Source organism: Tursiops truncatus, chromosome 11, assembly GCF_011762595.2.
Source record: "Tursiops truncatus isolate mTurTru1 chromosome 11, mTurTru1.mat.Y, whole genome shotgun sequence".
NCBI lineage: Eukaryota > Metazoa > Chordata > Mammalia > Artiodactyla > Delphinidae > Tursiops > Tursiops truncatus.
The window spans coordinates 15,387,757-15,414,982 of NC_047044.1; the positions used below are offsets into that span (position 1 = coordinate 15,387,757).

The window sequence follows — 27,226 nt, forward strand, 5'->3', positions numbered from 1 at the left end:
TGTACTCCAATAATCCAATGAGGCAAGTACTATTATTATCCCCATATTCATATAAGAAAACTGAGGCATAGAGAAGTTAGATAATTTACTCGAGGGCCCACAGCTAGTGGAAGGCAGACCCTGGAATCAAACAATTTTTTCTGACTCTGGGGCCTTAACCACTATATTCTGAGAAAGAGAAAAGCAGTCCGTGACATCGAGTAGCTGGAATGGTGCTATCAGCTAGGTCTTTCTGTTGCTAGGAGCTGGCCTGGCACAGCTAGGCTTTGGTATCTTCTGTTGAATATAAACTGTTTCAGAGAACATCAGCATCAGAAAAGGCCATTTCATGATTGTGATGGATCAGGACAAAAATAAGACTACTCCATAATCATATCTGAACACAGACAAAAACATGAACCTTATCTAAGCCAACAAATGAAATACACAGACTGAAAATATCAGACTATATGAGGGGCTGTTACTTCTTTACTAATTACAGCTTTATCCTCATTCTAGTCTTCCCTTTTTCTATGTAATATTTATTAAGGGGGACTTCCTTGGTGGCATAGGGGTTAAGAATCCGCCTGCCAATGCAGGGGACACGGGTTCGAGCCCTGGTCTGGGAAGATCCCACATGCTGTGGCACAGCTAAGCCCATGCACCATAACTATTGAGCCTGCACTCTAGAGCCCACAAGCCACAACTACTGAAGCCTGCGTGCCTAGAGCCCGAGCTTCACAACAAGAGAAGCCACTGCAATGAGAAGACCGCACACCGCAAGGAAGAGTAGCCCTGCTTGCCGCAACTAGTGACAGCCCGTGTGCAGCAACGAAGACCCAATGTAGCCAAAAAAAAAAAAAAAACTCAAAGATTTATTAAGGTACCCAATTATAGAATTACCCCTGCTTCCTGACAGCATCCAATTTAGAGCAAATCACCCAACAAACCCAAATCTTAATGTAAGTCCTTTCTAACACCCTCATATTGAGATGCCTCATGGTTCCCCATAGTGTGTGTTCTCCCTTGCTGCAGTGAGTAGTAAGCTTAGCTTGTTCAGCCACCGGTGTGTTCCTGGTGTTTGGCTAGAGAGCATTGATAATTCTTTCTGGACTGTCTTATACCACACATGTATATGGAGTGGAAAGCATACTGCTTAGCCATTTCTCGCCACAGAAATTGGGAACTGCCCTCCCATCTCCATCCATTTGATTTTCACACCAAAGCTAGAGGGTTACCTTTCTTTTTGTAGATTCTACATAGATTCTCTGCTAAACAGAACCTTATCAAAAGATAGTGAAAAGAACCAAATGATGCTGGAATAGTTGCACATCATTTTGCAAGAAGAAATAAGAACTTCAACCTGTTAACCCATACTGTGCACCATATGCAAAATAACTCAAAATAAATTATAAATTTAAATGTAAAATTATAAAATGTTTAGAAGAAAACTTGGAAAATTTTTGTCATCTCTGGTTAGGCAAAAAAATTTCTTAGCTACAACACCTAAAGCACAATCCATAAAAGAAAAAAAAATTTAATTTATAAAAACTTCTGTTCTTTGGATGATAGTTAAGAAAATGAAGCAGCAGACTAGGAGAAAATATCTGCAAAACATATCTGATAAATGACTATATACAGACTATACGAAAAACTACAACTCGATAAAAAAGGCAAGTAAACTAATTTTTTAAACATCGGCATAATTGAATGACCATGAGAAATGGTGCTCAGTGTCATTAGTCATGAGGGAAATGCATATCAAAACACAATGAAGTATCACTACGTAGTTAAAATAATTCCAAATGCTGTTGAGGATGTAGAGCAACTGGAATTCCCAGACATTACTGGTGGGAGTACAAAATGATAGAGACAGGAAGACAATTCGGCAGTTTCTTTTAATGTTAAATATACACTTGCCATAAGACCCAGCAATCCCACTCCTAGATATTTACCCAAGAGAAATAAAAACTTCACAAAAAACCTGGACACACATTTTCTAATAGCCAAAACCTGGAAACAATCTAAGTGCCCATTAATTGGTGAATGGATAACAAATTGTGGTACATATATACAGTGGAATCTACTCAGCAATAAAAGGAGCAAACTACTGATACAACAACATAAATGATCTCAGATGTATTATTCTAAGTGAAAGATGTAAACTCAAAAGTACATACTGATGCTTCCATTTATAGGACATTCTGGAAAAGCCAAAATTATAGAGGGGAAAAAAACAGATCAGTTGTTGCCTAGGCATTGGGAGGGGTTGACTGCAAAGGGGCTTGAGTGGGCTTTATGCGGGTGATGGAACTTTTCTATATCTTGAAGTGTGATGTGGATTATATAATGTGTGCATCTTTCAAAACTCATAGAACTGTACACTAAAAAGAGCAGTTTGGTTGTATGTAAATTATATTTCAGTAAGCCTGACTTTAAAAAGAAAAATGTTGAATGGGAAAAAAGTTGGGATGAGGCAGGGCCACCCAGTACCATGAATATGAAGACATTAACAGTAGCTCCCCAGATACTAAATTCTAAATCTAAAAAAAGAAAAGATAAATTATTAGTGGATAATCCACATCATGAAAGAATTTGTTCTTTCCTTTTTGTGCAGTAACAAAGTTCATAGAACATTGAAATTTTTTTTACAAATGAGGAACTCCTTGGTTTATAGTGGAGTAACTTAAAACTGAAGTTGAAAGTCACTGCTGGCTGATGGTCAATCACAGATGAATATAAAACATCTCTGATATCATCAGAACTGTGGGAAAATAAAACTGCATTTCAAAAGCTCTTACAGTTTATCAGGAACATGTTTATTGCACAAATGAGGTTCCTGTACTATACTGTAGAGGTAAGGGCATTTGAGAGGAGAAAGTAACCAATAGTGGTAAATAGTGGTGAGCAATTAGGCAAAAATGTAAGAGCAAATAGAGCATCTTTAAACTCAGGTCATAATTACTTAAATTACCATGAAGTTGTACCCTTTAAGAGCATAAATGACTGCTCTGCTTTAGACCTTGGGAAAGGGAATGAGGATGAGAGGGAATAAACTAGAATGATTTAAAATGTGCAAATATATTTTGTAACCCCTATCACGTGATTTAGAGATCTAGCAGAGATACAGGTGGATTAATTTGAGATTAATTTCACAGTTCATGCTAATAATTCTACTATTGGAAGTCTATAATAATCTCTGCCACAGTAGACAAAGTTCTCTCTGGCTAGTAGAAACAGCCATCCTGGGCCTTACCCATCAGTTCTCAGAAGGCCTGTTGTTGATGGACTTTCTAATTTCCTGTTTCTCTAGTGGCAGTTGTGGCCACAGTCTTCATTCTGCTTAAGTGCCCCAGGCTCCTAAGAGACCCTTAGAGAAGACAGCATAGTACCTGGAAACCTTCCAGTTTCAATTAGAGAATTCAGTCTCACTCATAGTTCCCTGGGTGAGTACGAAACTTCATCAGACATGCCATAGAACTGTCTCTCTGCTTAAAGGGTCTCAGTGAGCCAGGTTGGTTTATCTACCAACTCTTCTAGCATCAGTAGCTACTGTTGTCTTTGTTTTCCTGAAGTTTCTTAAGGACTCTGCCAAGGTAACTTTTTCCTGATGCAGTAAAACTTTGGGGTCAGGGATTGCATATCTAGGATGTCTTTGGGGTCAACTGGTTGCACTTTCATATTTTTCATATAGCCATCTTTAATTTGTATAATCCTAGTCAGGGACTCCATACCACCAGATTTCCCTAGCATCTCTTCCCCCTGCTCAGCCACAGTGAACTGTAAAAAACTGCATCTTACTTACCCCCTGTTTTTTAGTCATGAGTTCAAGTTCATCTTTGGCATTAGTTCTGTTTCCAGCTCTGCAATTCTCTCCAAGTCTCCTAACCTGGACCTGCAACAGAGAGTCTATAATTGTTGAAAGATTCTATCTTATCCTTTCTGTCAATTGCTAAGTTTGGTCTCCTTTTCTTCTTTCAGCCATTGAAAGTTTGTCTGACTCATCTCTCCCTATGACTTCGAATTTTCTCAAGCTGGGTGTAGTCTGCATTTTTCGCATTCCCTCCTCTAACCCCTCCATGGTCAGAAGAGACAGTGCAAGCTACAGTGTGTACACTGAAGGTGATGTTCTCTCTTCTCAATAGTTCCTAAAAGGAGGGATTTCAGTTATGAAAGGTAAAAACCAATTTTAATAAATATCATGGTTGGGTTGAAATAATTTGGGTGCTTTAATAGACTAATGCTGTATTGTGCTCTTAATAAGGAACCATTTTATAGTAGGGAATTGGTTTATAGAAAGGGATCATTTTATTGTAAGAAAGAGAAACCCATTTCAGCTAGAGTCAAAAAGGAGGTGGAATTGAGGGGATGACTGTAGATGTCTCACTGAAGGCAAGGGCACTAAGTGCAACGAGACCTCATGAGCATCTATAACCATGAACCGGTAGGCGTTCCATGATCAAGGAAACTAACCTCAGCTTTTCTCAGTCTCACTCCTAGCTTCTCTTTTGAGAATTCTCTCTCATTCCCACTGTCATTATCTTTCCATATCCTTTACCGTATCAGCTTCAAACCAGCTTTCCTGCTAGAATCATTGGGACCCAAGTCTGTATGCCTGGGAGAAATAAACCTAAGTACCCCAGTTTGTATTTGGTTTTTACCCCTGGTCCTACTTTCTACAGTGGTAGAATACTAAATATCCTATAGCCTGATTCTACTACAGACCCTGCTCTTCCTATGGGCTATTTCGCTTTGTCTGGTTTTTCTTTCAATAGTCTCCCTCATTACTTGAGGGAACTGTAGCCTTTGTTTCTTGTAGGCAGGAGAATCTAAGCAAAACACTGAGCATTTCTTATATACTATTCATGTGTCTAGCACTAGAAGATAGGTGACATAAATCTTATCCTTTAAAGAGTTTACACTCTTAAGAAAGACATGCACATCAAGCATTTATATATCATTCAAGGATAATATATATTAAGTAAGTGCCAAAATGAGTGGTCAGAAAATGAGGACTGATTGAATGCAGAAAAGATAGATATGGATATGGGCTGCAGAGAGCATCTGAGACAGGAAGGGAGGAGGAAGTTATCTTTTAAATAATTATTAAGTACCTACTTTTATAAGGTCTTGAGCTGGATACTTAGAGTAGAATGATTACTATTTTTCACCTATATCTAGTATAGGTGTTAGACCCATGGAGGGGACTAGTAAAAAACTTAAACTACTTCACCTTTTGGGGCAAAGCACCCAAAATGATAATATAGTTCACCAGGCATAAGTCTTTTCAATGGTAAAGAGTTAAATGGAGATTAGTGAAGATGGGCAAGGTAGAGCTTTAAAAAAAATACAAAGTAGAACCCAGAGTTGAACCATAGGGTCTTTATTGTCATCTGGAATAGTCGAATTGAAAGAACATGTATGTTTAGCATGAGATGGGAAACTTACTGTGTTAACATTTTTCATGTGACCCCAGAACACAATATGGTTTGCCTGGGATTTGTGTGAACTACACTAAGGGAACCTCTCAAGTGGCCTATGTTTGGAAACAGTTGCCCACCTATGATTTAGGCAATGCTGTATGTGTTCTAAGGGGTATGATCCCTCTTTTTTTAGGTGAAGAGAAAGCCTGAGGATACCTAGCATCGTAAATCAAGTCCTCTGTAACCAGGGTAGGTGGATTTCTCCTAACATGAAATGCTGATATCAAACAATGTGCAAAGGCAAATGAGTTCTAGGAGGGGAAAACCTGTTTTAGGGCAACTTTTAAAATCTGTCCTTTATACTAACATTGAATGTGAGGGAAAGAGCCACAGATATTTCACCATAGTGTAAAGGAGCCAACATTAATCACTTACTAGATCTAAAACTGTCCAGCTAAAATTTGTCATCAGTGACTGCTTGACCTACTTTCCTTCCCTGATTTGAGAGCACATTCTTACATGGGGTCTAATCATTTATTTGCCAAGAGATTAATTAGCTTTTCAGAGCCTCTGTGCTAGTTAATAGTCCCAAAATAGACCACTAGTCCCACTGCCCATTGCTTCTTAGGAGGACTGATTGTAGGAGTGACAGAATTTGAGCAAGATATGTCTGTCAGTGCCTCTATACTTGTGGAAGATGTGACTTGCAACCCTCCTGACTCAGTTGGTCTCTGTTGGGTCACCTTAATTTTGCCCCTCCCCCCTTCCCTCAAGATTCCTGGAGTCTTGAGTAGATTAAACCTGAGTTTCAAGGTGATGTGACTAGGCAATATGATATGGTGAATCAAAGTCCAGGTGCTATAACCAGACTGGGATTTTACTCTGACTGCTTTGGTCAGGTTACTTGTCTGTGCTTCTTTTCCCTGATCTCTAAAATGTGGATTAATAATAGTCTTCATCTCCTAAAATTGTGGTGATCATCAAGTAACATAATGTATTAAACTGCTCACCCACAGAGTAAGTACTCGGTACATGGTAGCTGTTTGTATTGTGATAGCTCGTTGAAGGCACAACATCATCTCCCTTCAAGCTGTTGAGGCCTGTGAGTAAATTAGATCTTCTAGGGCTGTCAGAGATTCATAGGGCCTAAGGAATATGGATGTCTTGGATCACATGGTCAATTAATATAGAAGAATCTAAATTTTGCATACTATACTTAAATGTTTAAAACATATAGCACCCTATTTTCTGTAACTTGCCTTAATGCTCCCATTCCCTTTGATGGCAGGGGGAAAATCACAAATTTGCCAGTCATTAAATGTAACCTAGTCTCTTTCCATTATAAAGAGTCTTGTTAGAGTCAGTTCAGCCTCTTTAGGGATACTTAGTCTTTCAGGGTAGCCTTCCCCACCTTTCCCCTTCTTGAGAGACTATCCTCTTATTGTACAGGATCTCATGGCAGTGTAGAAGAGGAGGCTGCTCTGTGAATGGGTTCTTGGGCTCTCCACTGGGTCCTCACTGGTGTTTCAGGTTCCATCTGTATTTCATGTTTTAGTGCCTTTTCTTTCTGACTTACTAAACATTTGTGTCCCAGGGCTCAGGCTTCAGACATCTTAATGGAAAGTAACTCCCTAGATTGAGTAACTAAAGTTACTCATCTAATTTTAGTATTATGGCTTTAAATATTATGAAGGTACTGATTACTTCTAAATATATAACTAGTCCAGACCTCTCCCTTGAATTCCAGACTATATGTATAATCAGTTGTCTACTGGAAGTCTCCACTACAATGTATGACAGGCATACAAACTTGATTTCCAAAACCTAATTCCTGATGTTGCCCCTCAAACCTTGTCCTCCAGCAGTCTTCCCCCAACTTAGTTGATGACAACTGCATTTTCTAGTTACTCAGTTCAAAACCCTTGGAGTCATCTTGAGCTCCTACTTTTGCTTATGTCCCATATCCAATCTTCGGGGAAATCCAGTTACTTATACCTTCAAAGCATATTCTGAATCTAGTCATTTCTCACCACTTCCACTGCCTATAACTGTGATCCAGGCCTCCATCATTTCTCACCTGAATCATTGCAGTTGCCTCCTATCCAGTCTCCTTACTCTCACCCTTACACCCTTACAGTCAGTTCTTAACAGAGTGGTCAGAGCGATCCTTCTAGAATTTAAATCAGGTTGTCAGCTCCTCTGCCCGCAATATTCCAGTGGTTTCCCATTTTATTCAGAGTAAAAGCCAAAATGCTTTCACTTCCTACAAAGGCCTTAATTGGAACTATATTCCTTCTCCCTTGTCTGCACCTTGACTTCATCTTCTATACTTTCCCCCTTAAACACTCCATTCCAGCCAGATTGGCCCCCAGCTCTTCTTCAAACATGTCAGGTGTTATCCTTCTTCAGGGTCTTCATACTTGCTCTTCCCTCTCCTAGAATGCTTGGGATTTCTGGCTTGCCACTTCACTTCCTTCAGGTCTGCTCAGATGTACCTTTATTAGGGAGATCTTTTGGGACAAACCTGTTTGGTACTGCAAAATCTAGAAGTTGCCTTCCTCTACCCTCCTTAGGAATCTATAGCTAATAGATTTTTTCAGAAAATCAAATACAATTTAAAAAAATCCTCACAGTGAAGCTGTAAGAAAATGATGGAAAGGGGCAACAAAATGTCCCTGAGGACAAAGAAATTCAACAGAAAAATGTTGACGTAAAGAAAAAGAAAATGGGGGCTTCCCTGGTGGCGCAGTGGTTGAGAGTCCGCCTGCAGATGCAGGGGACACGGGTTCGTGCCACGGTCCGGGAAGATCCCACATGCCGTGGAGCGGCTGGGCCCGTGAGCCATGGCCGCTGAGCCTGCGCGTCCGGAGCCTGTGCTCCACAACGGGAGAGGCCACAACAGTGAGAGGCCCATGTACCGCAAAAAAAAAAAAAAAAAAAAGAAAAGAAAATGAAAATGATTAGATTATCCAGCATCCCAGCATGAACTTTGAAACTTAACGTTTCAATTGAATCTAAGAAGGAAAATCACACAGCAGAAGTAAAAGACCTCAGGAAAGAAATGGCCAGGTAATAGAAGGTGACAGCTAGATGATGGAAGGGGGTGAAGCATAAAACAGTAGATGTCAAAGGAAAAACAAGGAAAAAACAAAGCCACTTCAAAAAATAAAGATTAAATTATAAAAAGCACAAGGAAAACTAAACATAACCAAAAAGCAGTTAGGGACAGAGTGGTTAGTAATGAGAAAAAAGAATATCCAAATATCAAAAAAGGATTATAGAGAAAATAATAGAAGATAGGCAAAATATTTAACTGAAGTCCCCTACAGAGAAAAGCAAAACAATGGAACATACAAATATTTATAAGCAAAATTTTTAAAAATATTATTCCTGAAAAGAACATTTAAAATTCTACATTTTGACTGGTATGTCATAATCTAGGGGAAAATTTGCTCAATAATGGCCAACATAATATTCTCCTAAAATCATTGGATTGTAGATAAAGACTATAACTTCTAGGAGAAAATTCTCATGACCTTGGGTTAGACAAAGTGCTCTTAATTACAACACCAAAATCACATTCCAGAAAAGATAAAACTAGACTTAATCAAAATTTAAAACTTTTGTACTTCATTAAACACCATTAAGAAAATGAAAAGGTACAATAGCCAAGACACGGAAACAACCTAAATGTCTATCAACAGATGAATGGTTAAAGCAGATGTGGTACATATATAAAATGGAATACTACCCAGCCATAAAAAAGAACGAAATAATGCCATTTGCAGCAACATGGATGCAACTAGAGATTATCATACTAAGTGAAGTAAGTCAGAAAGAGAAAGACAAATACCATATGATATCACTTATATGTGGAATCTAAAATATGACACAAACAAACCTATCTATGAAACATAGAGACATAGAGAATAGACTGGTGGTTGCCAAGGGGGTGGGGGTGGGAGGGGGTTGGATTGGGAGTTTGGGATTAGCAGATGCAAACTGCTATATATAGAATGGTTAAACAAGGTCCTACTGTATAGCACAGGGAACTATATTCAATATTGTGTGATAAACCATAATGGAAAAGAATATGAAAAAGAATGTATATTTATTATAACTGATTCATTTTGCTGTACAGCAGTAATTAACACAACATAGTAATTCAACACTACTTCAATAAAAAATAAATTAAAAAAAAGAAAATGAAAAGACAAGCCCCAGAAAAAATATTTGCAAATTATATATCTGATAATGGACTTGTATCCAGAATACAGAAAGAGCTCAATAAGAAGACAACCCAATTTTAAAATGAGCAAAATATATATATATATATATATATATAATATATATATATATATATTTTTTTTTTTTTTGCGGTACGCGGGCCTCTCACTGTTGTGGCTTCTCCCATTGCGGAGCACAGGCTCCAGATGCGCAGGCTCAGCGGCCATGGCTCACAGGCCCAGCCGCTGCGTAGCATGTGGGATCTTCCCGGACCGGGGCACGAACCCGTGTCCCCTGCATCAGCAGGCGGACTCTCAACCACTGCGCCACCAGGGAAGCCCCTAAAATGAACAAAATATTTTAATAAACATTTCACCATAAAAGATATATGAATGACTAATAGGCACATGAAAAGTTTCCCCAAATCATTAGTCATTAGGGAAATGAAATCAATACCGCAGTGAGATACTACTTCACACCCACTAAAATGGCTATAATCAAAATGTAGGCTATAAAAAGTGTTGGTGAAGATATGGAGAAACTCAGACCCTGAGACATTGCTGGTGGGAGTGTAAAATGTACAACCACTTCAGAAAACAGTTTGGTGGTTTCTTAAAAAGATAAACTTACCATATGACCTAGCAATCCTACTCTTACGTATCTGCTAAAGAGAAATGAAGGCGTATGTATCTACACAGAGACGTGTATACAAGTATTCATAGCAACATTATTCATAATAGCCCAAATGTAGAAACAATCACAATGTCCATCAACTGATGAATAGATAAAATATAGTACAGTCAATTCTCATTATTCATGGATTCCACATTTGCAAATTTGCCTACTTTCTAAAACTTACTTGTAACCCCAAATCAAGACAGTGATTTCCTGGTCATTCTCAGACATACACATGTGCAGAGAAGCAGAAAATTTGAGTCACCCAACAAATGTTCCCATCTGAGGTCAAACAGAGTGACACTCTGCCTTCTTATTTCAGCACTTTTGCTGTACACAAGTGTTTATTTTGCGGTCTATTTAGTGGCATCTTTTTCACATTTTTGTGCTTTTTGTTGGTGATTTTGTTTAAAATAGCATCCAAGCATAGGGCTGACCTGCCGTCTACTGTTCCTAAACACAAGGTTGTAAAGTACCTTATGCAGAAAATACATGTGTTAGATAAGCTTCATTCAGGCACAAATTATAGTGCTGTTTGCTATGAGTTCAGTGTTAATGAATTAACAATATATATTAAATAAGGCATCTTTAAACAGAAACACACACAAAACAAGGTTATGTATTGATTAGTTGATGAAAATGACATTTTGCAGGAACCTAACCCTGTATTTCCTCTAGGGGCAATAATTCAGGATTCACTAATTCAGTGTTTGAAGCAACTTTATAGAACATAACTACCAGGAATAATGAGAATAGGTTATATATCCTTACAATGGAGTACTGTTCAGCAGTAAAAAGGAACAGACTGCTTATACATGGTACAGAATACATGAACATCAAAAACATTATGCTGTTTATGTAGGAGAAATAAGAGATTGAGACCCAAAGAAACATGCCAGTTCATAAATATAAAATTAGATAAATTTATTATTGAGCAAAAAAAATACCAGAGTGTATGCAAATTACTCAAAAGTGGCCATAAAGCTATAGTGGATTTTCAGTTCTGGAATTAAAGGTACAGTTATTACACATCATCCGATTTTTAATAAACAGAAGCAGTTACATAGAGCTTACTCTGATATCATCTTTTTCATAATTCTTTATCAGGCTTACTCTGATGTCCTGATTTTCATAATTTATCAGCCTTACTCCAATATTTTGTTCCTCATAACTCTTTATCAGTACCTCCTGTTTGCCTCTGCATCTAGGACATATGATTAGTGACATGCTTTGGCATTGTTCAGTAATGTTTTCCACCTGTGAAAGAAGCCAGATGCAAAAGACTGTGTACTATATGATTGCATTTATGTGAAATTTCCAGAAAAGGCAAATTTTTTTTATTTTTTTTAATTTTTTTTTTTTGCGGTATGCGGGCCTCTCACTGTTGTGGCCTCTCCTGTTGCGGAGCCCAGGCTCCGGACACGCAGGCTCAGCGGCCATGGCTCACGGGCCCAGCCACTCTGCGGCATGTGGGATCTTCCCTGACCAGGGCACGAACCCGTGTCCCCTGCATCGGCAGGCGGACTCTCAACAACTGTGCCACCAGGGAAGCCCAGAAAATGCAAATATTTTAAAATTGATTGATATATAGCATTGTATTAACTTTAGATGTACAGCATAATGATTTGATATATGTATATAATATTGCAAAATGATTACCACAATAAGTTTAGTTAACATCATCGCACATAGTTACATGTTTTTTCTCGTGATGAGAACTTTTAAGATCTACTCTTAGCAGCTTTCCAATGTACAATACAGTACTGTTAAATACAGTCACCATACTGTATATTACATTCTCAGGACTTATTTATCTTATAACTGGAAATTTGTACCTTTGACTACCTTCACCCATTTCACCTACCTCTCCCACCCCACCTCTGGCAAAAAACAATCTATTCTCAATATCTATGAGTTCAGTTTTTTTTTTTTTAAGATTCCACATATAGGTGAAATCATACAATATTTGTCTTTCCCTATCTGGCTTATTTCACTAAGCAGAATGCCCTTAAGGTCCATCCATGCTGTTGCAAATAGTAGGATTTCCTTTTTTATGGCTGAATAGTATTCCATTTTGTATATATACCACATTTTCTTTATCCTTCATCCATTGATGGACACTTAGGTTGTTTCCATGTCTTGGGTATTATAAGTAATGCTGCACTGAACATGGGAGTGCAGATATGTTTTCAAATTAGTATTTTCTATTTTTTGAATATGTACCCAGGAGTGGAATTGCTGGATCATATGGTAACTCTATTTTTAGTTTTTTGAGAAACCTCAATGCTGTTTCCCTTGGTAGTTGCAACAATTTACATTCCCCCCAAGAGTGTACAAGGGTTCCTTTTTCTCCCATCCTCGCCAGCATTTGTTATTTGTGTTCTTTTTGTTGATAGCCATTCTAACAGGTGTAAGGTAATATCTCATTGTGGTTCTTTTTTTTTTTTTTGCGGTACGCGGGCCTCTCACTGTTGCGGCCTCTCCGTCGCGGAGCACATGGCTCACGGGTGCAGCCGCTCCGCGGCATGTGGGATCCTCCCAGACCGGGGCACGAACCCGTGTCCCCTGCATCGGCAGGCGGACCCTCAACCACTGCGCCACCAGGGAAGCCCTCATTGTGGTTTTGATTTGCATTTCCGTGATCATTAATGAGCACCTTTTCATGTACTTGTTGGCCATTTGTTTGTCTTCTTCAGAAAAATGTCTGTTCAGGTCCTCTGTCTATTTTTTTTTGGCTGCACCTCGCAGCTTGGCGAATCTTAGTTCCCTGATCAGGGATTGAACCTGTTCCCTTGGCAGTGAAAGCGCAGAGTCCTAACCACTGGACTGCCAGAGAATTCCCTCTCTGCCAGTTTTTTAATTGGATTTTTTGTTTCTTTTTTCTATTGAGTTATATGTGTTCTTTAAATATTTTGGATATTAACCTGTCATCAGGTATATGATTTGCAATTATTTTCTCCCCTTCAGTAGGCTGCCTTTTCATTTCGTGGATCTTTTCTTTTGCTCTGCAGAAGCTTTTTAGTTTGATGTTGTCCCACTTGTTCATTTTTGCTTTTGTTGTCTTTGCTTTTGGTGTCAAGTCCAAAAAATCATCACCATCATCATCTTTTTTTGTAATAGAAAAGACTGGAAGCAATCCAAATACCCAGCAATAGGAGACTAGTTGAATAAACTTTGGTACATCTACACAATGGAATCATAGGTACCTGAGAAAAGGAATGAAGATGATCTCAGTATACTAGTATGGAGAGATTTCTAGAATAGGTCATTAAGTGAAAAATGCAAGGTAGAGAAAAGTGTGCACTTTAATATATGACTGTTTAAGAGAGAAATACAATTAAACATTTACCAAAGACTGCTAGTGTCCTGTCAGAAAGACTCAGGAGGCAGACTGAAGAGGCTTGCAGTGACCAAAGGTGAGACAATTTGAGCATCAATAAAATGACAACTGCAGTGGAGTAGAACACGTCAAATACCATTAAATCTGTGAGGTTATCATGTTATTCAAACCAAAAAACTCATAGTTGTTTTTGGAGGTTGCTAGTGAGCCAACTAATCTTCTTGAAAATTAGTAAATAAGGAGAAAAAAATCAAGCATTTAACCTGCGTTTGTTATATGAGCAACCAAATAGTTGATGAAGGAAAGCTTTTCTTTATCCTGGCTAAGAAAGGAAGGATTGATAGAAATTAGAATATCACCATTCTGCAAGCCATTAATAAAATAATGGGTCTACCAATGTTGATCATTAATGGCCAGTAACATTACAAAAAAAAAAGACAACAAGCATTAAATGCCTGCTGATGGAAGTATACACCTGCACCTGTGAAGGAGGATTGTTGCCACATAATCAAACCTGAATCTGATCAAACCTCCAGTTCTTGCCAGATGTTTTCAAGAACAGGAACATAGAAACATGTTAAACAAAAGCACATGGATGAGATCAACAAATCCAGACTGTGAGAAGTTGTACAGGGAAAATGACCCATTTTGTCAATTTATTGCAAGGGAAAAAAGAAACTGAGTCATATCAACCAAATGAAGTTATGGACCTTGTTTGGGTCCCATTTTAAACAAGCCACTGTTTAAAAAATTATAAGACCCTAAGGGGAATTTGAACACTGACTGGATATCTAATAATATTAAGGAGTTACTAATTTTTAAGTTGTGATAGTGATATTGTGGCTATGTTTTTAAAAGCCCTTAATCATTTCACAATACATATATGTATCAAATTGTCACATTGTACACTTTAAGCTTGCACGATGTCATATGATAATTATATCTCAAGCTGGAAAAAAGAGTCCTTATAACTTATTACCTCCTATAATTTTTATGAATTAAATAATGTATATAATGTCTGGGATTTACCTAAAAGTAATCTGTGGGTAGGGGCGTCCTGGGGGTGTAGATGATACTAGACTGACCATTAGTTGATAATCATTAAAGCTGGATGATGTGTACATGAGGGAATGTGTTCTATTCCTTCCACTTCTGTGTATGTTTGAGATATTTTATAACCATTTTTTTAATTTAGAAAGAATTGGAAGTCAATTTAAAGTGATTCTCAATGGAAAAGATAGGACAATTTAAACATCAAAAAGATTAAAACTGTTCATATGTTCATTTAACCTGATTCTAATAAAAATATCCACCATTTTTTAAAGTCTAGGCAAATTGAATCTGAAGTTAATACGAAAAAATACAGAAAAGTTACCAAGAAAACTCTGAAAAAGAAAACAATGAGAGGAAACTGGTCCTATCAAATATTAAACATGCTATGAAGCATCAGAAACCAAGGAAAGAAAGAGTTATAGGAGTGTGGGAGAAAGAAGCAGATAACAGTAGTAAATGCTACAGAAATAGCAAAAATGACAATTGTCAGCTTCCTTTGCACACTGGTAGCTTAAAACAAAGCAAAACAAAACCCGAGACCCAGGTACTGCCCAAGGCTGCTTAAATCTGAATTTCTGAGGCTAAGGGCCAAATCTCTGGTGATTTTAACATACAGTTAGGATAGGGAACCAGTTGTGCAATTGTTAAGCAGACCTTTTTCTGTCACCCAGGAATTGACAGTAGGACCTCAGCTGAAAACTATAGACTCTAGCTCTCCCCTGACAGAGGCCCCCCAAGTTGGGGCTAGACCTCTAGATCCCTTCAGTGGTAGGAGTGGAAATGCAATGGTTGTGGGGAGATGCTTTCCTCGTCCTAAAACCAAGAGAGGGGTAGTCTCAAAAACCATTTGTAAATATCGAGGTGCCTGCAGTAAGAGAAGAATAAAATCTTATTCCCACTCTTTCACCTGCTTAGGGAAGGCTTTACCGATCCTTCCCTGGGCCTACCTGACAGTGGGAAGAGAATGGAGAGGGCAGGTTTTCCCCTCCATGAAACAGAGAATTGCTTGGAAGTTTAGTTGCTGGGGTAGGGGGAAGAGGTCCGTGAATTGTCCACACCTTTCCAAGCATCACTTCCTCAAGGAAGCCTTTTGTGTTCCCCCCAGTGTCGACTAGCTTCCCTTGTCACCTGTTCTCCTGGAACAATTTTCCTCTGGAGTATTTATCTCTTTATGATTATTTGTATGTTTCTTCTAGACTGTTAGCTTCACAAGGGTGGTGATCATGTCGTTTTTGTTTCTGTTTTTGTTTTTTAACCTCATCCATTGTATCTCTACGTGGCACAAAGTAAGCATTTGCTAAATTTAATTGAATAAATGAATGAATTCTAAAAGGAAAGGAAATCTATTGTTTTGACAAAAGTTATATATAAAAGTACAAATATGTACACAATACAAGCACTAAAAATACTTGACAGATATGCACAAAATGTTACATTGATTTTGTTTTAGTTGTAGGATCTCAAGTTATTTTTATTGCCTTTGTAATTAAAATTTCTACAAAGACGTTAAGTACTTTTCTAATCAGAACGGAAATTAAGCAAAGAATACACCAGCTGCGGGCCTATGTTAATGTTAATGTTTAGGCCCTGGAGCCAGAAAGGACTGGACTTGAGTTCTGCCTCTGCTACTTACCACCCATGTGACCTGGAGCAGGTTATTACCTCAATGACTATCAGTTTCCTTATCTGTGAAGTGGGGATCATCAAAGAACGTTGGCTTAAGGTGGATGTGAGGATTTAAGTTGGAGAACACATGCAGCACTTGGTAATAAATGCTTAAGAGTTGACTGTTATTATTACTTTGGAAGAAAAGACCTCTTTCCCTTGGCACTATAATGAGTTTCTACTGTAAATATGTGTGTAAATCCATTAGGTTATAGTTAATAATATTTTAATACTTAACTTCAGCTTTGTTTAAAATTTAAAATAATTTAATGCATCACCAACAGGTGGCAGCATATCATGGTTTCTTCACAATATTGGGCCTGCCTTGGTGTACCTTGCTGGACAACTTTCCTTGTTAGAATCTGTTTTAAAAGGAAGAGACTGTTGAGTTTATCTCATTGGACTCCTTCAATTTACATATATGGAAACCTGGAGATGAAGTAAAAACAAAGAGCACGACCTATTCATTTGCCAAAAAGGGTGGGTTTGGGGGGAGAGATGGTGAGAACAGTCTCTGTGTGTACTTCACACTGAATTTGGGCTATTTCCACAGTATTCCTTTTAGCTAGTCAAATAATCTTAGAATATATGGCAGAAAATATTTTTTTCTGTTCTCAAATGGAAATATGAATTTGGGGAGTAAAGAATATGTTTCTTAGTCATGCAAAATAAATGGTTGATGAGCCTCAAAATATGGAGATTCCCCTATCCCACCTCCTTTAAAAAATATTTTCCAATTGACAGAGGCATTGCCCTTTGTTAATCAATGGACCTTCACAATAAGGGGGAATGGTTATCATTTCTATTTTACAGACTAGGAAATGGAGGCTCAGAGAAAAAAATGCCCTCATAGGCAGAAGACATGAATTCAAATCCAGCTCATTCATTCATTCATTGAAAAGAAGCATTTATTAAGCTCCTGGTTTGTGCCAGTACTTTGCTAGCTTCTGGAGGTGCATAAGCTAACAAGGAATACACCTCCAAAAGGTCTTGGTCTCTGTCCTTATAGGACTAGAGTGTCTGAACTTCAGGACACCAAATTTCTGCCTTTTTCCACCACACACACATCTGCACATCGCCCTGCACACATAGTTGACACCAAACAAGCAAATACTTGTTAACATTGAGCAGCCTGTTCACGCCCCCCAAAGACCCTTGAGGCCAGTGAATTGCAGTGAGGGTTTTACCGTTAGTCAAACATTACAGGCTCAAAACTATTTTTTAAAAAAATTGTATTCAATTTACTTAAACTAAAAAAAAAAAAAACCCCAAAACAGTTCACTCATTTCTCCCACCCCCCACTCCCCACCTCTGGCCACCACCCCCCACCCCCACCAGTCTATTCTCTGTATCCATAAGCTTGGTTTTTGGTCGGGCTTCTTGATTTGTCTTTTTGTTTTTAGACTCTACATATAAGAGAGATTATATGGTGTTTGTCTGTCTCTGTCTGACTTATTTCATTTAGCATAAGATCCTTGAGGTCCATCCGTATTATCATAGATGGCAAGATTTCATTCTTTTTTATGAATATATTTATACATATATATGTGTATATATATATTTACAAGTTATTTATCCGTTCATTCATCAGTGGACACTTTGGTTGTTTCCACATATTGACTGCTGTAAATAAAGCTTCAGTGAACATGGGAGTGCGTATATCTTTTCGAATTAGTATTTTCATATTCTTCAGGTAAATACCTAGAAGTGGATTGTATGCTAGTTCTGTTTTAAATTTTTTTTTTTTTTTTTTTTTTTTTGTGGTACGCGGGCCTCTGACTATTGTGGCCTCTGACTGTTGTGGCCTCTCCCGTTGCGGAGCACAGGCTCTGGACGTGCAGGCTCAGCAGCCATGGCTCACGGGCCCAGCCGCTCTGCAGCATGTGGGATCTTCCCGGACCAGGGCACGAACCCGTGTCCCCTGCATCTGCAGGTGGACTCTCAACCACTGTGCCACCAGGGAAGCCCTGTTTTTAATTTTTTGAGAAAACTTCATACTGTATTCCATGGTGGTTGTACCAATTTACATTCCCACCAACAGTGCACAAGGGTTCCCTTTTCTCGACACCCTTGCCAACACTTGTTAGTTCTTGTGTTTTTGATCATAGCTGTTCTAACAGGTGTGAGGTGATATCTCATTGTGGTTTTGATTTACATTTCCCTAATGATTAATAATGTTGAGTATCTTTCATGTACCTGTGGCCATCTGTATGTCATCTTTGGAAAAATGTCTATTCATACTTCTGCCCATTTTATAATCAGATTGCTTGGGCTTTTTTTTTTTCTCTATTAAGTTGTATGAGTTCTTTATATTTTGGATATTAGCCCCTTAGCATATATATGATTTGCAATTATTTTCTCCCATTCAGTAGGCTGCCTTTTCATTTTGTGGATCTTTTCTTTTGTTGTGCAGAAGCCTTTTACTTTGATGTAGTCCCACTTGTTTATTTTCGCTTTTGTTTTCTTTGCTTTTGGTGTTAGATTCAAAAAATTATTGCCAAGACCTATGTCAAGGAGTTTACTGCCTGTGTTTTCTTCTAGGAGTTTTATGGTTTCAGGTCTTACATTTAAGTCTTTAAGCCATTTTGAGTTAATTTTTTGTGCACAGTGTAAGACAGTGATTCGGTTTTATTCTTCTGCATGTGGCTGTCCAGTTTTCCTAACACATTTATTGAAGAGACTCTCCTTTCTCCATTATATATTCTTAGCTCCTTTGTTGTAAATTAATTTACCATATATGCTTGGGTTTTTTTATCTATGTGTCTCTTCTTATGCCAATACCATACTGTTTTAATTACTACAGCTTTGTTATATAGTTTGAAATCAGGGAACATGATGCCTCCGGCTTTGTTCCTTCTCAAGATTGCTTTGGTTATTTGGGGTCTTTCATGGTTCCATACAAATTTTAGGATTGTTTGTTCTATTTCTGTGAAAAATACCATTGGAATTTTGATAAGAATTGCATTGAATCTGTAGATTGGTTTGGGTAGTGTGGACATTTTAACAATATTAATTATTCCAGTCCATGAGCATGGAGTCTTTCCACCTATTTATGTCTTCTCAGTTTCTTTCATTAAGGTGGTGTTGTTTGCAATATACAGGTCTTTCACCTCCTTGGTTAAATTTATTCCTAGGTTTCTTACTCTTTATGATGCAATTGTAAATGGGATTACTTTCTTAATTCCTCTTTCTGATAGTTTCTTATTAGTGTAAAGAAAAACAACTGATTTTTGTGTATTGATTTTATATACTGCAACTTTACTGAATAAATTTATTAGTTCTAACAGTTTTTTGATGGAGAACTATTTTTTTTAATATCTAATGATTTATTTATATATAATCTCTGCTGCTCCAGAAAGCACTTAGGGACTGCAGGATATCTGTATATCCAACGAAGTCTTTGCATGTTTTTTTGTGTGTGTTTATTTATTTATTTATGGCTGAGTTGGGTCTTTGTTGCTGTGCATTGGGATTTCTCTAGTTGCGGTGAGCGGGGGCTACTCTTCGTTGTGGTGCACAGGCTTCTCATTGCGGTGGCTTCTCTTGTTGTGGAGCATGGACTCTAGGCGCGCAGGCTTCAGTAGTTGTGGTGCTCGGGCTCAATAGTTGTGGCTCACAGCTCTAGAGCTCAGGCTCAGTAGTTGTGGCACACAGGCTTAGTTGCTCCGCGGCATGTGGGATCTTCCCAGATCAGGACTTGAACCCGTGTCCCCTGCATTGGCAGGTGGATTCTTAACAACTACGCCACCTGGGAAGTCCCATTTGCGTGTTGAATAATGGCCCCAGACTTCTTTTTAAATGTGCAGGAAAAGCTGGACCCACACGGTCCCAGTCGGACTGCTAGATGGCAGTAGAAGCACACGCTGTCTTTAGACTCTGGTCAATAGATCTCACAGAGAGGAAGGGGCTTTCAGGGGTAGCTGGTTCATTCCGTGCCATTTTACAGGTAGGAAAGCTAAAGCCCCAGGGAAAGACACTGACCAAGGCTAGGTAGCCAAACAACCTAAATTGTATACAGATTGCTGAATTTTGTGATTTAATATTTGTAGGAAAAATTTCCTTATGGATTCATTTGAAAACTATTTAAAATATCTGGTGTAAAAAAATTTTTTTTAAGTAGCAGTACAAACAAATAGAAATGAGATTAAAAGTAAGTCTTCCTCCCACCTGAACCCCATATTCCCACAGGTGTCTTCCCCAGAAACCCTGCTGCTGGCAAGTTCTTGAACAACTATCCAGAGATACATTTAATTACACACACACACACACACACACTTGGCTGTGGCACATTTGTAATATCCAGACTGTGTGTGTATGTGATCAAATGGATATAATGTGTGCATGGAGTATAAAATAATATGAACAAAAGTGGGGAAGCTGTGAACCCCAGGAAAATGTCTCCTTCACCTTCTCAATCTTGCTGGAAAAAAAAAAAGAAAAAGTTCATGAAGTGGTTTCTAAGCTCTGGAGTGGCTTTATTTTTACCATTTCTCTGTTGATTTAACAGATTAAAACTCTGCCAGAGACACCTATAGTATCGATCTTGGTAAATCCTGCCTTCTGAAGCTCTCCCTGATGTAATTAAATTACTGTAAATACAATTAGAAGGCCCCTCTAGGTGGTCTGTGTGACACCAGCCTTAAAGGAATTGTCTTGAGATATTTGAACCAAAGTAAAGAGCAAAGTGGCGGAATCCCCTTAATCTTTGAGGGTCAATCCTTTGAGGATTTGTGGCCATGAAATAACAGGCAATCGGTTTTAGACGTGGAAAGCAGCCCTTTCAGGAGATATTTTTCACAGCCCTCACTGGCCTTCAGGGTCAGTGTAGGGGCTCCAGCCCCTGTTGCCAGCTTCCTGACTCCCCCAAATCCCTCCACCAATGATTTGCAAACTCTGCATCCAATCTGGAAGAGGAAAGTCTGAGTAGTTAGTACTTTGCATCCAACACCTTTTGCATAGCGTTGGAAGCTGTTGCTATGTGGTCCACGTGTGTTGCTCAACAAGCTTAAACTTTGCATAGCCCGTGCTAAACTAATTTGCGTCAATTTGTCTACATCATGCCAACAATCGTTCTGAGAGTCTTGAATAGAACATACAAGGCTGCTGATAAAGGCCCTCGGAGCAGATGCCGCCGGCCATTCTATGGGGCCTCACTGTGGCTAGTTCTTCACCATGGTTTCTTCATATCCTAGTGACAATGTTAGTTTTTCCACCCTGGGGTTAAAACTTTTTTTTCCCTAAACAATGGACAGCACTATACAACTGGCACTCCAACTGACTTTTTTTTTTTTTTTTAAAGAAAGACATGGCTGTGGCTGAATTCTAGCCCTAATGTTTCCTAATCACTTTCTTTCCCCGAAGTTTCAGAGAAAGCAAGTGGAGTTAAGTTATTTAGAAAGGATTTGTGCAACTGTGACAAGGTGCTTTTATTGTTTGTCATTGTTTTGGACTAAAATTTCAAGCTAAAAACATCACTTGTAACTAAACTTGTATCACTGATACAAGACAGCCAAAGTAATTTGTGCTATATGAACTCTAGGAAATAATCTCACATTTAGGAGAAACTTAGATTTTTTTTCAAAGCCAGGTCTGGAAATGCATTGTTTTGGTTGGTTGGGGAAGGCACCAGAGACCCTGGGGGAGCTAATTGAATCTGTCTATGAAATCCACTCAGTCTGTGGTTTATTCACCTGTTTGTGGGTTTTGTCATTTTGTAATGCCTCTTCCCACATTAACCCATTTATTTAATGATCTAAAAACTACCCTGCAAAAACTAATAAATGTCTAAATGTTTGCAATTGTGTTGTGTCAATATGTCTAGATAGGAGTAACCAGTAAGAATTTATTAAATTCAGTAAGTTATTATTGAGTGCCTACTGTATGCCAGCCACCCTTCCAGGCACTTTGGATATAGAAGTGATATAGTCTTTGCTATTGCGGCATAAGAAACAGAAACTAAACAGACTAAATAACAGGCAGTGGGAATGCCAGTTAGTGGGAATTGTTAAGAAGAAAACAACACAAGAGGGAGGAGATATGGGGATATATGTATATGTATAGCTGACTCACTTTGTTATACAGCAGAAACTAACACACCATTGTAAAGCAATTATACTCCAATAAAGATGTTAAAAAAAAAACGAAAACTTAAGGGAAGAAGGTGGGCAAAGAGCTACTTTGGTTACAAAGGACAGAGAAGATATCACTGATGAGATGACGTTTGAACAGAAACTCGAGGGAAGGAACACATTTTGAGAATGTCAGTGGTCCTGGCAGAGGGAACAGTGGGAGCCAAAGTCCCCTAGGTGTGGAATGGCTTTGCATGTTCATGACCAGTGCAGCTGGAGAGCAGGGAACTAGGGTGCAAGAAGGCAGGAGATGAAGTCCCCAAGAGATGAGGATAAAGAGAAATGGCAAATGCTGTAGCATCATGGATATCTCCACTATTCAGTGTCACAGTGAGTCTAGATATCAGCAGACTGATCCCTGGTCTCTCAAGCTCTACTTGCAGACAACTGTAGAAAAAGGTGGGCTGGCTGACAGGATCTGGAGCTGATTATAGCTATTTCAATTTGAAAAAAATTAGATTTGAGCTGCTCACAATCATTAGTAATTGTTATGAACTGAATGTGTCCCCCATAAAATTCACATGTTGAAATCTTAATCTCCAGTGTGATGACATTAAGAGGTGAGGCCTTTTGAGAGGTAATTAGGTCATGAGGGTAGAACCCTCATGAATGGGATTAGTGCCCTTATAAAATGGACCTCAGAGAGCTTTCTGCTGTCTCCACCATAGGAGGACCCAATGAGAAAACAGTCATCTGCAACACAGAAGAGGGCCCTCACCAGAATCCCACCATGCTGTCATCCTGATCTCAGACTTCCAGCTCAGAACTGTGAGAAATAAATTTCTGTTGTTTACCAACCTATGGTATCCTGGTATAGCAACCCAAATAGGCTAAGACAATAGTTAAAATTTTCTTAAAGTTAGAGCAACAATGAGATATAACTTTTCTACCAGTGATCTGGCAAAAATTAGAAAGCTGAATAATGCCAAGTTTCAGTGGAGACAAGGGGACACTGGAACCCTCCTGTACATCTCATGTGATGGTAGACAAGTACAGCCATTCTAAAGAACAATCTGGAATTATTTAGGCAAATTAAATATCTGAGATATCCTATGACGTAGCAGTGCTGTTCCTAGTATTCATACATTCCATAGAAATTCTACTGTGGAAAAAAGACGAGAGCCTAGGAATTTAAAAACAGGACTTTGTAAGAATTGCATTGCAGGGAGAAGGGAAGGAAGTGCTCACCAACCAGGACCTGGGGGGCACCACATCCTGGTTTCATATCACATCAACATTGTATACTTTCTTTTAACCATAAATACAGCTTGTGATCCCTCCAGGAATTGCCAGTGCAGATCTCATACATACTGGAGGGCTGGGCCACTCACCTTCCAGCAGCAAGGTTGACTACTACCCCTCCTCCCTGACTCCATCAGGGGTCAACCCACCTCCACAGCATGCGCAGGGCCAAGGCCAGGGTACAAATGGAGGCCTACATACTATGAATAAATCTTTAAAATTTATGAAGAAAACAGTCAAATATGTTCTATCCTCCTCCCTTGACAAATATTCCTTCATGACAACCTAGAAGGTAACATTTGAATTTAGAATTCTTGGATTCCCTGGAACACAGAGGAGCCAGCTCCCAGCCTGCAGCCTGCTCCTCTGCTCTTTCCACTCTGGACTAGCCTGCACCAGGAGGAGAGTTGAGTGCATATGTGAGGACATCCAACCTGCACGTCCAAACTCCAACCATACTCCCACTTCCCACTGAACAGCTGCTGAAGGGCTGCCCCTCAGGCCTAGCAGCACTATTGGTTTTTTTTCAGAAAGACATTGAGGAAGAGGATTTCACAGGCCCCATAGGTGAACTTGGGATACTCTGAGGTCCAGAGGGAGCATGTCTCCTTAACCCTGTGGACTCTTTGTCCCATGAAGTGTGATACAGCTAGAAAAGGATCAGAGTGGAGCCCTGTAAAATGAGGGGACCAGGGCATAGGCCCCACTTTCCTGGCTATGAAGGTAGTACTTTTAGAAAAGTAGGTGGGGCCAGGTTGTGATGATAGGGCCTTGAATGCCATGTTATGGAATGTAGACTTTATTTCTTGAGCAGTAGGGAACCATGATGGGTTTTTTATTTTTGATTAATTTATTTTTGGCTGTGTTGGGTCTTCATTGCTGCGCGCGGGCTTTCTTTAGTTGCAACGAGCGGGGGCTACTCTTTGTTGCGGTGCACGGGCTTCTCATTGTGGTGGCTTCTCTCGTTGCAGAGCACAGGCTCTAGGCACTGTGGCTCGCGGGCTGTAGAGTGCAGGCCTAGAGTTGTGGTGCACAGGCTTAGTTGCTCCATGGCATGTGAGATCTTCCTGAACCAGGGGTCAAACCTGTGTCCCCTCCCTTGGCAGGCGGATTCTTAACCACTGAGCCACCAGGGAGGCCCAACCATGATGGTTTTAAAGTAGCGCTTTATGATAGTAAAACTAGACATAATAGTAGAACCATTTTGAGACAATTAAAAGTCAAACTGCCAAAATACTAAGATACCACTTACTAGCTATGGAGCCTTAGGTGATTCTCCTTAACTTCTCTGGGCTTCAGTTCCCCATCTGTAAAACAGGTGAATTGGACAAGATTAACAATGTCAAAAGTCCCTTCTGTCAGGACCTCAGTTTTTCTTATCTGTAAAACAAGTGGGTTGAAGCAGATCAGGGATTCTCAACATGGGCTCCACTGAGGGGTTATGCCCTTCCCCCACACCAGACTTTGTAAATCAGGATCTCATTTTTTTTTAATATGTATTTATTTGGTTGCACTGGGTCTTAGTTGCAGCAGGTGGGTTCCTTAGTTGCGGCTCGCTGGCTCCTTAGCTGCGGCACACAGGCTCCTTAGCTGCGGCATGTGAACTCCTAGTTGTGGCATGTGGAATCTAGTTCCCTGACCAGGGATCGAACCTGGGCCCCCTGCATTGGGAGCGTGGAGTCTTAACCACTGCACCACCAGGGAAGTCCCAGGATCTCATTTTTTAAAGTTCCTCCAGGTGACTGAGAACCCCTAGACCTGAAGATACTCTCCAAGGTCTCTCTTCCCTCTCCACCTGAATTTCTCCATGTGAAAAAGAGCACTTTGGGTAATATCATCAGTCTTCTCTTATATATAAAGCTTCTCTTACTTTAGGGACTCAAGACCTTCCTGAGGCTCAGTGATTCAAACAAGCTAGGGCTTTGTCAGAGGAGGAACCACGGCTCTGAGGGAGGCCCTTCTGATCATGGGGTCACCTGCATTAGTGTGAAGCAGCAAGTGGGAGCTGGGGTTTGAAGCCTAGGCAGACAGGTGCTGCTCATGAGAACCCGTGGTTGGAGCTGCCAAGGTTGGGACTTGGCACAGGGGAGGCCACTTCTCAACCAGAGTGAATGGCCTGACGTTTCCTGGCAGCTCCTCGGTTCGGCCAGGCACCTGCAGGCCACCCCTTCTTGGCAGGTGAGGAGGAGCAAGGAGAATAGGGCTTTTCTCAGGCTGTTCCCCAGAACAATATCTCTTGACATCTGGGGAGACAAGGGGTGGAAAAGATAAGCCTCTGCATGTTCCTCTCAGCCTGCAAAGTCCTTGCTGGTGAGGTTGGCAGGAAAGGGAGTTTGTGTTGAAGTGCCACTTTCCAGCTCTACATCCGGAGCTTAGCATGTTCCAGGCACCGTGAATGAGTCTGGCGGATGCTTTGTATCAAATGTAAAGTGGCCTCTTTTCACACGGTTGGCACTGGGGGCCAGTGACTACTCGGTAGAATCCAGAGCTCGCCGGGAACTTGACAGGGCCGAGCATGGGGCCTGAATTGCGTCTCTGTGGGGCCGCAGGGACAATGCCGTCACCATAGAACAGGATTCTCAAGCCTGGAAAGGATGAAGTCCTTCTGTTAGAGACCAGTGAGTTCCCTCTGTCACCGTCCACCCCTCCTGGAGCGCAGGCCTCAAGTACAAGGACCACAGATTCCACACAAGACTCTGGGACATGACATCTCAGTTCTGGAGATTGGATACCAAAATATCAGAATGTCCGGGATAATCTCACAGCTTACGTGAACAACAAGAAAGAATACTATTTTAATAAAGATTGTCCCTGGAAATCTGAGGTTCACATTAAAGTAATATTTACCACTTATTTTTTATGAATTAAGGAGAAATTTTATTTCCAAGATCTTCAAAGATTATTACAAACAAACTATCCTTTTAAAAGTGTGTCGAGTTAAATCAAAATGACATCATCAAAGTTAAACACTTGTGACATTAAGAATTCTTTTAGGTTGTAATATTTTCATATTACTTTGTTTTAACCATTTGCAGTGTTCTGCAGGTCACATTTTAAACATTTTTTAAAGACATGACATAATGTAGTATTTTCTAAAAGTACAACCACAACCATAAAGTAGAGGAACTTGAGAAGACCAAGATCAAATCTATTTCATATACCACATGGGACAATCTAATACACAACACAGCATTAATCTTTCCAAACATGTTTTCTAAGAAATAGTTCCCATGTTTAGCGTTAAAAATAAAATAATCTTCTCATTTATAAAAACAAAAACATCATTTGATTAGTAAAGCCTATTCTTCCCCCAGTTTTGTTTTTGCTTGCCTTCGTTTAGAAATTGTAAATTCATGAGAAAAGAACAAATTTTTGTTATAGTATAAAAAACTTAGGAATAATTACAGATATTTAATTTTTAAAAAAATAAAAATGTTTTCCTTAAAATGTAACCATTCAGTAAATAAAACATATATAATATTCCAGGTATAGAA

At 39.4% G+C, this 27,226-nt stretch overlaps 1 long non-coding RNA gene across 8 annotated transcripts in view; it reads left to right on the forward strand.

The window, feature by feature from the left end:
- Positions 1-27,226, forward strand: part of LOC117314177 (uncharacterized) — a 118,987-nt gene that overhangs the window by 1,426 nt on the left and 90,335 nt on the right. For 6 of the 8 annotated variants that reach the window (XR_012324215.1, XR_012324218.1, XR_012324214.1 and 3 more), the window contains exons 2-4: positions 3,961-4,155; positions 5,596-5,651; positions 23,159-23,258. This is a non-coding gene — a long non-coding RNA (uncharacterized lncRNA). The remainder of the gene's footprint in view (positions 1-3,960; positions 4,156-5,595; positions 5,652-23,158; positions 23,259-27,226) is intronic. The other 2 variants (XR_004528841.2, XR_012324220.1) reach the window with 1 other exon arrangement.